General features: G+C 34.6%; 1 long non-coding RNA gene across 2 annotated transcripts; it reads left to right on the top strand.

Moving 5' to 3' along the window:
* Positions 1 to 621: 621 nt before the first annotated feature.
* On the top strand, positions 622 to 6,315 carry LOC135678166 (uncharacterized). Of its 2 annotated transcripts, none has more exons than XR_010514829.1 (3): positions 622 to 950; positions 3,927 to 4,180; positions 5,934 to 6,315. It is a non-coding gene; the product is annotated as an uncharacterized LOC135678166 (long non-coding RNA). The 2 variants fall into 2 exon arrangements; XR_010514828.1 differs by having other exon boundaries at positions 1,162 to 4,180.
* The last annotated feature ends 9,375 nt before the right edge of the window (positions 6,316 to 15,690 follow it).

Below are 15,690 nucleotides of genomic sequence, written 5' to 3'. Positions count from 1 at the left end.
AATTCTTGTTTATGAAATATCCCAATCTTCTCACTCAAACATCCTATTCAAAAATATTATCAGTTATATTATTTTTATATAAACTTATAATATTTTTATCGTCTCCATCAAAACACTATAAATCTATTAAAAATCTAAAAAAAATTGACTCAAAACTCAATATAAACCAACTTATATAAAAATTAAAACTTCAAATAATTATTCTTATCGGTTTAGCAAATAAAAAAACAACTAAATACGTCAAGTATTTTTGGTCAATCAAAATACTATTATAAGTCTATTTAAGAACATTGTCACTCATATAAAAAAATGAAGCTTCAAATATATATATTTAGTATGAATTATAAGAATATTTTCATATGAGTTATAGTATTTTAAATAAGCTTATAATATTTTTAAATATATTCAAAAATAATATAACTAAAAATTATATTAAAAAAAAGATTAAAAAAAAAAGTGTTTTTTTTCTTCCGAAAATTCACCCCAAAAAAGAGATAAATCTGAGCCGCTGACTCGTCCACGGCGGAACGCTTCGAGTTCGCCATCAGCCGTCGTCATCGCCTCATCCAAGCGAATCTTTTGGCATGATTCATTGGGCTCGTCGTCAGCCGTCGTTGTCCATTTGGCTGCGACCGTCTGCAAAAGGCCAGCCATGGCGCTCTCCGGGCGGTGGATGGGCCCGTACTCCCCGATGATTCGTCGTCGTCGCTCTCGTCGTCATTGCAAACTTCTATCCAACGAATCTTTTTCCTTCTTCTGTGTTTTTTGTCTGATCGAGAGAAACTCCTCGTCATCAGCTGTAACGTCGAACCGTTCTCTTTTGGCGGTGGATCCAAACGCGACGTGTTTTGGTACTTCCGCCTCTCTTGTATCGGTACTAGTCCTGTGTAGCCTCTGCAAGCGGCGCACACGGAAAGCATCAACCGTCTTCATCACCCTCTCTTCCGAAGGTATAAGATCTACCATCGTTCACCATGTTTTTAATCTATTGCTCTCGTCTTATTTTTCTTTCACTCATCATTTTTCAGCTTTTGCTATATGATGTTGATTACTGTTTGTTAAATGTCCCTCCTTTTTGTCTTTTGGTTTACATTTAGATGTGGTACGCCTGCACTCACTGTTTGCTTTTGTTCTTTTTCGTCGACCCAATCAAATGATAAGAGGGATTGGTGATTTTAGTGGACGTTTGTTCGTGGACATACACACATCTACCACCAACGAGTTGAGGTAGAGAACCTTGATGATATTTTTCTCTTATGGCATGAATGGCTATCGATTGGACTGCTGTGCGTGCTGACTTCTTGACAAGAAAAGCCTCTTTTAAGTGACAAGGCAGTATCTTATTACACGAACTTAAATGTGTGGTTGATTCTCTCTTTGTGGTTTTCTTCTTTAGTCATTTATCGCAAATGGGATATGAGAATCACTGACTGTGCCTCATAGCTATTGTTTCAAGATATTTAAGTATTGCAGCCTGGTTGGTTCTGTTGATGACAGATGATGAGATTAAAGTTCAATCATAAACCATAACACGTGATTCGAACATGAAATTGAATGTAATGATGTTTGCTTGTGGAACCTCACTGAAAGAATGATTTTATTGGGTGGAGGATGTAGATGAAGTCTACTTGGTTAGGATTAGATATGATCATCTCTGGTTCAACAACAAAGATACTGGTGAATGACCACTATATATTACTCCATTGTGGCCTGCACCATAAAAACGATCACTACGATCTACATGAGGGGACCTCAAACCTTGCAGTTGCAAGGGTATCAATAATGTGCTATACTAGTCACTACGAATTCTGCTTAAATGATTTTAGAAGCAAAACTGGTTTGTCCAAAAAAATCTCCTTGGGACTAACCTATTTAAGGTGGTCACTTATCTGATATTTGTTTTTATCTTTAATATATGACCATTTTAAGTTTTTAAGATGCTCATAAGTAGAAGTTGATGAATGTTTAATATGCTCATAAGTAGAAGTTCATGAATATCTTTGGTGGTAACACAAATCACTTGAGTAGATTTAGGATTTGGGGAATAAGTTTTAGAATATTTGAATGGAAAGACTCTTAATTTAGAAGACCATGAGATAGTTCCTTATTCCTAGAAGATTAGAAAGCTGAAGTTGGAGCATTAGCTATGATTCACTGAGGATCAGTATTTGGAGAATTCTTCAGCTGCATTAGTTTCACCAACATGGCTGCAGGTTATGCATTTCTCATTGAGAATGAAGTATTGCAAGAATCGACAAGAATAGGGATGTTATATTCATCAAGATATCAATCACTTTCTATGGCTAATAAGGATTAAACATATGGTCTGAATATGTGGGGGCTGAAACTGTTGGAAGAATTTTTAGATAGAATGAGAATGAGGCCATGATATGTCATCTTTGTTGCATTTCTTCATGGTCAGGAAGCTCAAGGAATTTGATCAATTCCTTATTTGTGATTGTTACATTTCTGAGAGGTGATGAATATTAATCAACCCTCTTTTAGTAGGTCTGTGCAATAGTCATCTTAACATCATTAACCTCACTAAGAGAAGCCATATTCGAGTGTTGCTAGCACTGAACAAAAGACACTGGAGAAAGGGAACTATGAAATTACTCGAGATAATTTTCACTGTCCAACTTAACTTCTATGTTTGAGGATGCCTCAGATTTGTTATTTGAGTAATGGCTTTTGGCACATGAAGTTAAAGGTTTATTGGTTGATTCATGATTGACATCTATCCTATTTACATTGGAGGATCATTGGAAGTCCAAAAAAAGACTGATTAGGCTCGTTATATATGAGTCTTGTGAGATCACCAAGTAGTCTTCAATACAATGTTAGTATCAGTTACATGGAAAGTCAAGATCCAGAACAGAAGATAGGTATTTGGAATTAGCATTTTGGAATATTGTGGTTGCATGATCAGGGACCCTTATCAGGTAGGAGTTGTCAATACGATGATTCCTTAGTTGGTTCTCTTTCAGTGCAAAAGGTATCTATTATGAGTTTGTAAAAATCCACACCACCAGCACGCTTTGTGACAGTCTCATCCATCTTAACATTTATTGTACTGTTTGAAATTTCAATTGACAGCCAAATATTCAGTACCTGTGAGCAATAACCTCACATTTGAGTCTGATTAAGGCAGCAGAGACAAGGATGCACCATTTATCATGAATATATGTAAACTTAACTTTCAAGTAGACGGCAAATTTTACTTATTCAGCACAGAAGTCAGACACAACAAATTTATCCATCTGCACTTTTTTCATGCATTTTCTGTTATGAATGTCATTGAATGAGTCATCCTTCCATTGAAAAATTAAACAATTGGATTGATCAAGTATCTTAAATTGAAGTTTGCATAGAAGGGGAAGTTCCATTCTGGCTCTGATGTTGACCATACACTTCATGCTACTTTAATTGAAGTCAGATTCACCAACACAAATGAGAATGGCAATACCAACCATGATGGGGATTTTTAATTGTTACTTACCTCTCATTCTTAGGGCTCTTCCTATTCCCATCTTTTCATTCCTTGCAATCGATATGGTCTTTGTTTGATAGTTTCTGGTAATGATTTACTTCTATCTGTTTCTGGTAACCCATGTAGTTATTTATTTTGAAGAAACTGCTTCAGGGAATAATAAATCATCATATACAAGGCGAAGGAATTTCTTTTCTGTTTTCGTTAAAGAAGAGGCATGAATATCAAATAATTTCTCTGTGTGATTTCTGTAGGTGAGATATACTCCTGCAACATCCTGTAATACCTTGTTATGTTAATTTTGATCCATTTCGAGCCTTCTAACAGTCATTTTTGTTACTTTTTCATGTCCTGGTCCACTCAAAATGTACTTGTGATCTCCTTTTCACATTCAAAGTAAATTTTGTCAAGTAATTGCAGTTTTGTACTGATTCAGAAGATAATGCTGATGCATGGAGTTCTTTAAATTCAGTGGGAATTATCAGATTCCTAATTTGTTGTTGGTTAACATTCACATTCCATCGGTCTTCTGATGAGTCCTGTGCTGTAGTTGGTGCTTCAACTTGTGCATTTAGAGAAAGGAATTATGATAGTTGCTTTCTAGATTAAGGATTGGCATCACAAGTTTGCTGCTACAAAATTTGGAACTTTGAAGTGGTAACACCCTTTTAGGGAAGGATCCTGGATAAGGTAACATCAAAACAAACATTATAGATTATTTCATTCTGCTTTATTTTTAAGCTGATATTAGCCTGAACAGATACTTCTTTTGGAATGTTTTGATACAATAATTTTACTTTAGTTGAGTATTTTTTGTTGAAGATTTATGATATGGAGCTAATCATGCAATGCTGAATTCATATAGACCATGACTTTCACATTTCTTTATCCTTCATGGTATCTGAGCTGAGGAAATTCCAATAAAATTTAGATGAGTAGCCTATGATCATCATAGATCTCTCTCCATTTTTTGTTTCCAATAACTTGTAATTGTCAAGTGCTTAAGAACAGTATAATTATAACTTTTTCTATAATACTGAACTGAGCAGTGTCATGGCTAACATTGACTACATTTAGCACTCTATGAAAATTCACTTGTTCTTCAGAAAGTTGCTATAGGAAGGCCTCTGCTGCTTCTCTGCTTTTGACTGTCAAATTATTGCAGAAGGCAAATACTTTACTGTTACTTGAGGAAAAAAGAATAAAGAAATTTCATGTATAACCAAAACACATACATGCAATTTCTATGATATAATACCCTTGAGTGCATTCATTTCATCTTAGTGCAGGATATCCATGACTGACTCAGTTTGTTGTATATCCTTTAGTGTATCACTGTTTGGCTCCAAATTAGATTTCTGTACAATGATTACTAAACACTGATAGATACTTATAAAACATATGCATAATACTCAAAGAGTGTCTTAGATTATGATTGCTAATATCATCATGTAATACCAATGAATTGGAAGGAAAATAATAATTAACAGTAATACCTACGGTTTTGTGTCAGTAGACTAATATCATTATCAAAATTAAAAAGAAAAAATCTCCTACAATTTGACCACTGCACAAATAAAATAATTCTTTTTTCTCAACATGTATTAAAGTGATTAAAGCTCTCCAACCTATGAACAATGCTCTCGACAACAGTTCTTGTTGAAAGATATTTTGATTTTTCTTTTATCTATATTTGTGACTCAACCAATTGCTTGACCCAACTTAATCCACCAAGTTAAAGATAGTGGTAAAAATGAGAGTTACATTGCCATGAACTAGGGACATGATCTTGACAATTGTTCGTCCTTTCTTTCATATAGCTGTGAAGATAGTAGGTTAGTACCCTATCAAAGGAAAGGGAAATATTCAATGTTTGCTGAAGTGAACACCAGCAAAGGACCTTCTGTGCCCAAGTCATCCAAGTAAAGGAGAAAGGATGCCCCAGAAATAATGATATAGAAGTTCCAGGATTTGGAGTATGCACACTTGATGTTGTTGAGTTGGAGTTACCTTCTATATGTGGTACAGGAGTTCCCTTATCCCAAAACAGATAGCATCATGGATTTGATTAGAAGGGTATATAAGGGATATTGCAGTTTTAAAAAGTATAATTTTTACAATCAGTGTTAACATTTTTTAATCCTAAAACTGTTCAATGCATTGCTTACAATGTGATTGGTCATCAAGGGACTATCTCAAAGTTTGGGCCACTACATGAAACATTTTGCAGGCAAAACTATTATGAGATTTGCTGAACATTTTAATGTTAGTCCTATAATAACTTGCTCATGGATTTGCTTGCTTTGAGCTGGGATGTTTTTCTATTTTTCTAACTTGTATTCCATTTGCTCAGTTCATATTTGGAGTTTATGGAGATTAATTCGCATATCTCTGAGTTCCTTCTCCCTCCATATGTTCCACTAATGGGTTTATTTTGGTGTAGAGGAGCCCTTATGTTGGAGTATATTGACTGAAATAACCTTTTATTATTGAGATTGGCAATCAAGTACATCAAATCCTTGTGGATACCCAATTGCAAATGTTCATATGAGATTGGCAATCAAGTACATCAAATCCATCTTCATGGCTTCCTGCAGAATCAATCATTGGCTTAACAATGCCTATTGTCATTTATGGTACAGTCTGATCAATGAAAACTTGATAACAGAGATGTGGACTAAATTTTGTTAATCAGAACAATCGAGAACAAGACAATCAGAACTATTTGTTCTTGAGTTTTAACTATTAAGATTCTCAAATCATAAGATCTTTGTACAAGTATTTTTGTTTGAGAGATTCTCAAACCATTACTATTCAGAGTTCTATCTATTTATTCTTGTGCCAGCTTAAATACCATTAATGTGTTAGGATCGGAGCGGCACTAAGAGGGGGGGGTGAATTAGTGCAGCGGATTAAAACTTCGATTTTAACAAAATCTTTCGTACGTTAAGAATGAAACTTGAGAAATTTAACTTGAAGGCGTATTCTTAAAGTTGCGCAGCAAGAGTAATAAGGAACTAAAGCAGTAAGAAGATTTGCAGTAATGTAAATGACAATAATAAAAAGCAAACCAGAGATTACGCCGATTTTTAGAGTGGTTCGGTCAAATGACCTACTCCACTTGCGAGGCCCCTCTTCGATGAGGCTCCCACCTTCCACTAGCAAGTCTCTTGAAATGGAAGGGTAAACACCCCTCTTACAACCTTTTACAAGCAGCTCAACCTCTTACAAATTTTCAATAAGAAAGAAGGAGGAGAACTCTCTAGCAAATTGAAAACAAGACTTGCTAAGACTTTCTAAGACTTTTCTCTCAATCAAAATGCTTCTCAAAAGTTGTAACCTCAGCTGAGATTTGAGGGGTATTTATAGGCCTCAAGAGGATTCAAATTTTGGGCTCCAAAATTTGAATTCTCTTAGGGTTCCCGGTGCTGGCGGTTCCACCGCCCAGCCAGGCGGTGCCACCGCCCAGCGCTCGGGTGCTGGACGGTGCAACCGCCCAGCGCTCGGGTGCTGGACGGTGCAACCGCCCAGCCAAGGAGGTGTCACCGCCCAGCACTCGGGTGCTGGGCGGTGCCACCGCCCAGTTAGGCGGTGCCACCGCCTACAGTGTTTTCAGCCCGACTACAGTGTTTTCAGCCACTAGTTGGGCTTCAATCTTGGCTCTCTAGTTCGCTGGTTTAGCTTAATTTTTAGCCTAAACCAACTCTGACTTTGGGCCCCTAACCAGGATATAGGATTATCTCTTAATCCTAATCCTAATTATAAGTGGACTACATAACCAAAACACATCCTAAGCAAATTTTCAACCGCGAACGTCGAGTCTTGTTCTGGCGAGCTTTCCGACGAACTTTCTGCCGACGGGCTTCTAGCAAGCTCCCGAACTTGTGATGACTTTAATGAGTAGCCGAGCCTTCTCGGTGATCTCCGTGAACCTCCGACGATCTCTTCGGCGAACTTCCGAAAATTCCGACAGGTTCCCAATTTCTTCTCGGTTGGTTCTGGCAGCATCTCCGACGATTCTTCGGACTCTTAAACGTCCATCGAACTTGACTCCGGTATTCTCGCTTTGTGTTTTCTGGTTATCGTAGTTAATCCTGCACACTTAACTCAATAATATGGATTAGATCAAATAACCCATCAATTGATTTTATCATCAAAATCCGAGATTCAACATAATGTTCCCAACCCACCTTACACAGCCACAAAAGGTTGTCCAGCAATCAAATTGGGAGATGTGGAATCAAGTCCACCTCATTCTTCAATCTTTTCCAACTTCCATTAACTACCAATGCTTTGCACACTCAACTTTGATCCACTTTTAGCTGTGCTATCATCCTTATGGTGGAAATAGTGAAAGCAGAAGATGCCCCATTTGCATGCCACACAACAAAAATAAATGTAGAGAGTTCATTACACAATGATGCTTTCAACTTTGTCCTCGTGCTCTGAAGTACACAGGATAGTATACATTATATACTAGTGGAAGAATAATTTGCCCCACAAAGTATCAGCTCATGTCAATGTCATGTTCCCCTTATATCCATGAAGCAATAAAATAGAACCTGATAAGTATGCTATGAGAAAAGAGAGAAAAAGATATGCTAATGCCAATATGCTTAAGGAATGACACCACCATGGTTAAGCAACAGGGTGATCTGTAATGCATAATATGAGAAGACATTCTTATGGCTTAAGCTAGATTAGTTTCCTTTCTTTGGTGGGGAATGCAAATCCATGAAATCTTTGTTAAACAAATCTGGGTGCTTTTGCTCTCAAGAAACAAGTAATGCAACTACAAGTGCCCACTTCCATGGGGAGTCTTTGTCTTGCTTTTTTGACTGCCATCAACATGAAGTCCACCATTCGTTTGCTAGATATACCTAATCAGTAGGTGATAAAGCCTCTATCTATGTACTACTACTGCCCAACCCACCACTTTATAGCATTGTTTGAATGCTCACCAACCATATCTTGTTGTCCTGTCTCAATTGTTTAGTGGATAAGAGGGCAAAGTAGAATTTGGGGAAGAACAGTGGAAAGTTATTATGCTGTACAGTAATTTCAGAGCAATTCATGCATAATAATTTTATAGAAATCATGTATTGGCAAAAATATATTGATAGTTCTTATCAGAATTAATTAGACTAATTAATCCAGAACTTGTGGATTTTAATGTTTTAGAGACACTTGCATAAATCAACAAAAAATGACTCACATACACAAGCTTACTACTTGAAGTAGACTACTCACCCCAAAGTCCTTATGATATTGAAAGATGCAAGAGAAGCTCATGTCTTGTCCACTTCTATTTCCTAAGATTTTGAATCACATAAACATCTGCCTGATTTATTCTAGGAAATTAGTATCAATCATGAATAGACTAATCTTCATGATTTAAACTTGACAAGTCATTTCTCTAATTTTATTAACAAGGATCTTTTAGATCATTCATAAGTCACAACTAATTGAGTTAGATAGATTAGCTAATGAAGAAGTTGTATGAGTCCACCCTTCTTAATAATTTTTCATCTGGTTAAACCAACTTAATTGGATTATCATAATCCTCCTTAACTCAAATATATTTGTTGGGGTTAACCTATAATAATCAAATTAGTCCTCTTTAGCTCTAAATTAAACTCTCGATCAATCAATCAGTACCCACCAAAACTAAACAACGCAAAAGAGAACACAAACTTCGAAGCTACCGACGTATAGTTTTTCATCACATTTACTATGGACCAACACTAACATATAAAGACCTTAATACCAAATTGAAGATTTGACGTTCATATATTGTGCAAGATCATGAGAAGCTTGATCTTGAAGGGTTAGGTAAGTATAGATTAGATATAATATCAGGTTGAGTATCCATGGATTTCATTTACGCTCGAACCCGATGAGCTATCTACATATCGAATTCCTAACACCGGTTTAAGCATATTTTGATCTCACTTTATGAATGACAAAGGATAGAATAACCCTAGTTTAAGTACGTCAAATCGATAGACTATTCAAACTTAGATCTAAATCTAATTATATGTTTAGCTTTGTTCAAACCTGAAACAAACCGTCTGTATTAATATATGAATTGTCTCTATTTCAAACAATTTAATCTGAATCATTATATATAAAAAATTAATAAATATAATTTAGGATTCATATTTGCTAACCCTCTTATGAGCCCTTTCATCATCTCTGGTTATCACCCATAATTATCCTCCTTTTTTTTTTATTATGTTCTCTCATTTTTTATCTTCCTCGTCTTCCTCACTTCTCTCTTATCTAGTTTAGCCCTTTTTTTTTTCCTTTCTTTTTTTTTTCTTTTTTTTATTATTTAAAACATTGATACATATCAATCCAGTTAGGGATTGATATAAATCCGATATACAAACTGAAGAAATCTAACGGTTTATATATTAATTTTTTAAAATAATTTTTTTTTTCAGTAAAATCATGTATCTTCCTACGATTGTGTTGTCTCACTTTCGAGAAAACAAAAACTATTTTATTTTCTTCTAAAATATGATAGTATAGATATAGATAAGCTTTTCCTTTTCTTCTAATGAGAAGTTCTCCCTTCTCAAAATGTTTCTTTTTTCCATTACATGTTAATTCCACTTCATTGCTTACACAGAAAAAGGATCAGTTGAGTACACCAACTGAACTCTTCTTGACATTCATTTCCTTCTACTTTGCTAATTGATCTAATCACCCAATTGGCTTAAGTCTACTTTTACATCAATATCCAACTTTAAAAGTTGCATTTCTAGACAACCATTTTAAGTTGTATCCTTACTCCATTGAAGTGGAGGTAGATTCAAGGATTGTGATCTGATGTTGATTATATATAAGGAACTTTAACATCTAATTGGTTGCACAAAAAGTTAGAAAGTTACTAATTAATGGCTAATATACATACTTTGTAACCACTAGCTTCAAAACACCTAATATAAACCAAGAATATAATAAGAGGAGACTTGATAGTTATTTATCCCATTATGAAACTATTCTAATAGGCCTCTATAGATTTCAAACAAATAAAACTGTGTAATGTAACAAGAAATACATACTTAACCAGAGCTATTTATGCAAGATATAAATTGAATATATATATATATATATATATATATATATCAATTTTCTAGCAGATGTATTTTAATGGAAACTATTATATATTTAGTTATGGCTAGAAGTTTTCAAGAATTATTTTTTTTGTTCTTGAAGAAATAAAATATACGACTTGTATCAAAATAATATTATTATATCTAGACAAACACTTTAAACATCGATATGATGATGTATTAAACTCACTGAATGTTGAGGATTCGAAATCTCATCTGATGTATTTTTTAAGGTATTAGCTAGTTAGAGAAATGATGGGTTTGATGTGATTTATTTGATTCAAAATGATAAAAATTGTAATGCTTAGCACTCAACAAGATTATATGAAAAAAAATAAGAATATTAGAGTCTATATATGTGTGTTTTATGAAGATTATAAAATTAAAGTATGAAATAAGCATTTAGGAAAATGTATAGTGGAGCAATTTCCAGGTCATTTGTAACTTAAAAACATTCAAATTTTGTGCTACAAGAAAATAGTATGAATTTGTGCCCTCAAGATTTACTTTTTATATCTTCAAATTAAGCAAACTATTTATCTGTCTTAGACATATGTGCTAGACAAAAATAGGATGAGTAATTGCCTTCCACTCTTGAATGATTAGCAATTATATCTCAAATTGCACATTTTGTGGGAGTCATGCCCAAAATACCATGCAACATTAAACAGTAAACATTAATGTTGGAAACTTTCCTTGTTATCATAATATACTTTTGGAGGATAATAAATTGTTATACCAAAGCTCCATAATTATATGCTTCTAGTTAATCATTCCATGACTACCTAAGTATTGGTTATTAGCATTGTTACCTCTGTAATCAATGTTAATATATGCTATGAATTTGACTTTCTTGTAATTTGCATAGGATGGCTTTTGACACCAAAAAATAAAAAGTGCATTGGACAGTGAGAGTCTCAATCCAATAAACATGATATAAACGTATCCATCTCTAGATTACACCACCGAGAGAATCCATGGAGAGAGAGAGAGAGAGAGTGAAAGAGAGAGAGAGAGAGAGAGAGATTAAAGATAATTTACATGATATTACTTTGACAAAGCAACCACCAAGCCGACCTACTCCACTGCCTGACCACTTCAATACAAGTCCACTACGACGTGAGGAGACAGCACTCTTTTCGATCCCTTCCTGCCAAATCCCTTCTCTTCCGGCACACGCAAACCCTTGCAGGCGAGCAGAGGCAGCATGGGCCTTCAACACGAGCCTCACAAGGCCGCCTCCAACGGTCCCGTGGTGAGGACGGAGAGAGTGGTGCGGTACAAGGAGTGCAGGAAGAACCACGCCGCCAGCGTCGGAGGCTACGCCGTCGATGGCTGTCGGGAGTTCATGGCGTCGGGAGAGGAGGGGACGAGCGACGCCCTCCGGTGCGCCGCCTGTGACTGCCACCGCAGCTTCCACAGGAGAGAGGTCGAGACCGTGGCTGCGGTCTGTGGATGCTCCTCCGACGAGCACTCCACTCCCCGGAGATGATGGCGCTCCAGTCTACTCCTAATACAGTATGGATCTTATTCACGTCATTTTGTTTGCGTTTGGGTTTGCAGATGGGTGGCTTGACCAAGAAATGCTGAAACTTAGTGCTTGATGATTTGCTCTTCTTTTTAGTGAGATGAGTTGATTGCCCGAAAGGATTGAGATGCGGTGCTAATGTACCATATGCTTGTTTTCTGGAACATATTGTTGACATAATACTTGATTATATGTTGTGTTTGTTTCTGCATACAGAATCATGATGATCATGTTGATGATTCAAGTGCATGGAGCTTAAGCTTCTATGTATCTTTCTGATGAAGAAATATGAAGCCAAGACAGCAAATTTGGTTGGTCATTGTGAATACCACAAATTTATGCCAAAAGTTTTGGATTGTCTCTCTTAATCAATCTTAAGTGGAGAGACATTGAAACTATCTCAGAAATGTTAATTGGAGAGAGAGAGAGAGAGAGAGAGAGAGAGAGAGAGAGAGAATAAATTGTGCTATCATAAGAGTCATGAATAATTATATCTTAGGGAAAGATGAGCAATTGGGATGGACTCAACTAACAACAGCTGCATGTTTTTGTAGGTAGAATTCTGCTCAAGAAACAATAGGCCATGCAGAAAAAGTATGCATAATTCATAGGGAAAAGAATTGATTCCATGGCAAAAGGGAATTGATGGATCACTTAGCTCTCCATGTTCAATAATTTTTTATCAATATTTTTATTAAAAATGTATATATTTCATTAGATCATAGTTTTCATCATTTCTCCTCCTTGTTTTTCATTTCTCACCCTCTTTCTCTTCCTGTTCTACATTAGTTATAAAATAATATCAATTTATAATAATTGATGATCTAAAATCTCATAAATTTTCAGTGTACTAACTACTTAAGTATAGCAATGGTGATAAATGATGTAGAAACATTTTATCCAAAGAAAAAAATCACAATTAAACTTTAGGACATAAAATCACACCTTTAATCAACAATTCAGTATTTCTGATCAGCCATTAATTTGATAAATATTCTATCCCGCTCATAGTAAATAATTATTACTAAAAGTTGGAAGGATTGTATCTTGTCACACTTCCATAGTGTTATATACAGTATGCCAAGTAGCTCCATCTTGTGCTGCACAAACATCACCAACTTATCCCAAGAAATGTGAGAATTGATATAGATAAGCTGGAGCTTGTCCATTGTCCTCCCTTGTTTGACCATCCTTACTGAGTTGCTAAACAAAAGACAATCACTCAGAATGCTCTTGATATTCCAAAGAGAACAAAATCTTTTAGAGCTCTAATAGATAGAACACAATGTATTCCTTCCAAGATCGAATTTTAAATTCTTCTAGATCGAATCTAGAAACCTTTGAGACCACCATAGATAACAAGTTTAAATCCTTGCAAGATGGCTTTTCATTTGGCTCGAAGGACACTTTAAGCCTTAGCAGTGTAGCCATCTTTTAGGGCTCTTCCATATTCTTGAGGAAGCATGGCATCCAAGCATGAGGAAAGTGGAGGGAGGACTAATGAATTAATCTAATCTTATTGGAACTTCCACTTCCCCATAAATAGCTCTTCACGATGTCTTCATGATCCACTGCACACATATGTGAATATACACCAAAATTTGATCTTGGAGTGATGATGAGATTTTCCCTTAAACAATCCAATCTTTATGATAGATGAATAGAGATCGGTTAGTGTGATGTGACAATGAAATGAGGTTGTTTCTATTTCTTTATAGAATTTCTATTCTTACATAGGAAAAGAATAGTGGGTGGTGCATAGGAGTTGGAACTAATTTTTCCTTGATTCATGAAAAGTTTTCAAATCATCATAAGTAGCAATATCCTTTGTTGTAAAATATGCTTGAGTGCATGATGTTCAATCACAAATCAGCATACAAATAAGTAAATATTCTCACTTTAGATTTCCTCCACAAATAGTAGCATGCTTTGCCACTAACTTCACTTTTTGATTCCCAATGTTTTTATAGATTCAAAGAACTCCTTGGGGTCATCCTTATACTTCAATATTTTTTTGGAATTCATAGCATCCTCTAGCATTATGTGGAGGAACCACTTCACTTGATGTATTAAAGTGAACATCATGCATATAATGGGTTATCAATTTAAATGTTCAAATAAAGGTAGATTTAGAATAAGAATATTGGATTATGTGATCATATTTAATTAAGTAAAGTATATTATAAATTTTATTGGATTCTAATTATGATCATCGATCAACAAAAAGGAAATTATGATAGGATTTCTTATGAAATGATCATGATGGAAGGGACACTCATAATTATCTTTTCTAGATCCTTTGTTCTTACCTATATAGTAGAATGTTCTATGGATCATGATTATAGAAATTTCTTATTTATCTCTGGATAGATCTTTATTTCACGAATTACAGTGGCTCTGAAAAAAGGAAGAGATGAGAGTTTAGCTTCTTTCTTCAGTAGATTTGTAGAAGCATGTACGGTGATAGGATATATCCGACATACCCTATTGATTATCATTTGAGGGTTACGGTGATAGGATATATCGATCGAAGGATATATCGATCGAAAGAGTTGGGTTCGGCATGCGAATGGCGGACGACATGACACAAACAATCCCACAAGTAGCAGATGACACTGTAGTGACTAAGAAAAAAAAAAGAGGAAAAGGAATTTTTTACATATTAAAAAACTATTTTACCATTCTAATTTGTATTAATTACAATCGATATCGTTTTGATATTTTTACCCTTAAAAATTAGATATTTTCAATATATGTCCCAATATAATTATAATTTTATCTTTCAAAAATCAAATATTTTTTACTTACCTTCTCAAATATAAAATTGATCAATTTGACTCACTTTACTTAAACATTTTGATCGGACTTAATCATGAATGTAATTTGTATATATCTTAGATCTATATGCTCAAATCTATATCTTACAAAGTATCAGTTTTGTATTTAGAATACTATGTAGATATTAGAGTTATCCAAAAATAAAATTATAAATTATCTATATGCTCAGAAACCAGATCAGTTTGGAATAATAATATATTTAGATACTAATTTTATAAATTATCTCGGAAGTTCACTTTTTGATTTATATATACATTAGCTAAAGGAATAATTTATTATAATAATATGATATAAATTATATTATCTAACGATAGAAGTTGATTTCATGATATACTCGCAGAACTTTCTAAGGATCATATAATGCTTTGATAACTTTCTAATGATCATAGAGATCATATAATACTTCGAGAACTTTTTAAGAATCATATATAGTTGGTTTATAAGTAGATTCATGTTCCATGAATAATGGTTCCGAAAATAAGAAGAGAAGACACATATGTATGTAGATATGTATGTTTTATCTTAGATCTACTATGCTTGATTTTAATTTTTGATATTAAATTTTTATATAATAATTTTATTTTTTACCTAACCTATTTACAAGTGACAATACATGAGTTTGGGTGAATAATAATAACTAGATGGAGAATGTAACAAAAGATAATCTCTAAATAAGACCCATGATTTCTATAACTAATGTGAAAATTTTGATG

This window comes from Musa acuminata, chromosome BXJ1-7, assembly GCF_036884655.1.
Source record: "Musa acuminata AAA Group cultivar baxijiao chromosome BXJ1-7, Cavendish_Baxijiao_AAA, whole genome shotgun sequence".
In the NCBI taxonomy this organism is placed as follows: Eukaryota; Viridiplantae; Streptophyta; class Magnoliopsida; order Zingiberales; family Musaceae; genus Musa; species Musa acuminata.
This window is presented reverse-complemented; position numbering and strand designations above follow the sequence as displayed.